Raw genomic sequence first — 3143 nt, forward strand, 5'->3', positions numbered from 1 at the left:
GTGACGGTTCATGGGTTTAATGCGATTGTGTGTAACGACCCGGAAATTTCCGACCAAATTTAAACTCTAATCTCTATATGGTTCCGACACGATAAGCAAAAACCGTAAAGTTGACCCGCACCTTTTCAATCTTTCTATACTTATAAGATTAATATTTACATAAATTAAACCTTACCAACATGATAAGCAATCCAAATTGTTGAGACTTATATTTTCGAAAAGAGTTTTACACAACGTTTGACCATCTAGTTTGACCGACGATATCACGAACTATACAATATATGATAATTATACGTTTGTGTATATATATGTATATATACATATTTAACATGATCTAAGAATGTTTTAATATCTCATTTTGTATTAATAACAACAAGTTATAAGTATATTTTGAAACTACTAACTTAAGTTTTCAAAACAATAACAATACGTAACGTTATTTGACATAAATACTTACAACCTATAATGTTTATACATATATCGTATAAGTAATGTATTTAATCACTTTTAAAGACTTAAATACATAAAACCATATAAGTGTATTCACAAAAGATAGCTATATTTGAATCCTCATTCCATTTTTCACAAAATTCTATACGTATACCTAGAGTATTTGTACTCGTATCATACATAGCTTCTATATGTATTTACTAATAGTAAATACATGTCAAATCACCACCTAACCAGCCATTGTACATGCCCTTAGGGCTAGGTAATTGTATTTGGAAGCAATTAGGACTAGATACATAAAATGATTACTTGAAAATTTTGTCCATATACTCCCATTATACACGTTTTTTTTAGTATAAATACATGAGCATTTTTGTTTCATTTTACTTCAATATTTTAGCCAAAACACACACATACTTTGAAGCCTTAAAACCCTTAATCAATTCAGCAAAGTTTTCAAGAAGATCTAGCTTCAAAAACCATACTAAAACACCATAAGAAAATCATACAAAAACACTTCAAGAAAACCTTCCAAGAACACCAACTTACTTCCAATCTTTCATCCACTTCCAACACCCTTTTGATTCTAGCTTCTTACTCCTCTTTTACAGCAATCTTATCCAAGGAACTTGAGGTAGAATCTATGTTCATAACCTTATTTGATTCATATATATATAGCTATCTTATTTTGTGGTACAAAAGTTTAACAACAAGAACATAGTTTGAATGTTTTCAAACTTGTTTGCAAACTAAATAGATCCTTCTAACTTAACTTTTAAAATACTTCAAGACCTGTAATATAACTTATGTATATGTTAATTTAACAAGGTAAAACTTGGTTTTTCAAAGTATAAGTATTTTTAGAAAAATGGTCATTAAATGATTTTGTTGTAACAAAAATGTTTAACTTCATATGTTTCACTAAAGTCTCACCTATGCCGTATGATTTTGAATACAAACCAAGGTATTTACAGTTCATAGTCTTAAAGAAGAACTCGATCCAAGAAGATGGCAATTTGAATCAACGAAAACGGATTTGTAACGAAGAAACTATGACCGAAACAAAATTGGTTATCCTAGATCATTTCAATTACGGGATCAATTGGAAAAAAATTATATAAATCACATATTTCTAAGATAACATGATATTTTATATATATGTACTTATAATTCAATTTTATATGGTTCAGGATCACCCGTAAACAACACGAGAAGATTAATCATAAGATCCCATGATTGTACGCAACACGTCATTTGACAACACCGGTACTTTATGTACGCAACACGTCATTTGACAACACCGGTACCATGGGTCAAGATTAATCTCGACCAACACATATACGATGGGGTTTTATTGATTTCGTTGGGGGTTTTATTTATTTCATTGCGGGTATATTAAACATCTAAAAATGAACCATTAAAATTGAATTACTAACATCGGACTGCTAACTACGGACTAAGGAATTATTCAAAGTATTAAAAGTATAACAAGTATATATTTATAACGTTTGTTTAAAAATGAAAACATATTGATATATTATATATGGATAGGTTCGTGATATCAATCGGAGACCGAGTCAAATTACATATCTTCAAGACAACAGTGAGTATATAGTCCCACTTTTAAACTCTAAATATTTCGGGATGAGAATACATGTATTTTATGTTTTACGTTATGGACACAAGTAACTGGAAAATATATTCTACGTTGAGTTGTACCACTGGCATACTTCCCTGTAGCTTGGTAACTGTTATTTACAGCGGTATTGTAAACGCGAATCCTGTTGATAGATCTATCGGGCCTGACAACCCCAACCGGACTGGACGACCAGTATTCAACGGTTGCACAGTACTTCGTTTTGCGACTACACCTTGGTACGGTGTAGTAAGATTTCATATTAAAGGGAATATGCGACGTGATTAAATGTTAAGTATGGTTACCAAGTGCTCAACCACTTAGAATATTTTTATTGAAATGATTATATACGAAATCTTGTGGTCCATTGTTATAACGCTGCTAGCAACAAACCTATATATCTCACCAACTTTATGTTGACGTTTTAAAGCATGTTATTCTCAGGTACGAATTAAGTCTTCCGCTGTGCATTAGCTCATATTAAGGATATTGTTTGGGACCATTTAAGCTATGATACAAGGACGTTGCATTCGAGTCATTGAAGTTCATTAAAGACTATTGTTATGCAAATGGCAGATTAGATCATTTGGTTGTTATAAAATGTTAGGCTAATATGTCAACTCTCGATGTAATAATAGATTGCCTTTAAGAAATAAATGCAACGTTTGTAAAATGTATCATATAGAGGTCAAGTACCTCGCGATGTTATCAACTATTGTAATTCGTTTTTAATCTATATGGACGATGTCCGGATGATTAGTTTCGGATCCTTTCAGTTGGTATCAGAGCGTTGGTCTTAGCGAACCAGGCCTTGCATTAGTGTGTCTAACTAGTAGTTGTTAGGATACATTAAGTGAGTCTGGACTTTGACCGTGTCTGCTTGTCAAAAGTTTTGCTTATCAATCCTAGTCGGAAATCATCTGCTTATCTTTCTTAGGGAACTTCCTGCTTATCATTCTTAAGTCTAGACACGTCTTACTGCACTTAGTGCATCGATAGTGTATAGACAAAATTCATATCCTAGCGTATCTGTTATTATAGACATTGTCTGACGTAT

This window comes from Rutidosis leptorrhynchoides, chromosome 2 (genome assembly GCF_046630445.1).
Source record: "Rutidosis leptorrhynchoides isolate AG116_Rl617_1_P2 chromosome 2, CSIRO_AGI_Rlap_v1, whole genome shotgun sequence".
Taxonomy (NCBI): domain Eukaryota; kingdom Viridiplantae; phylum Streptophyta; class Magnoliopsida; order Asterales; family Asteraceae; genus Rutidosis; species Rutidosis leptorrhynchoides.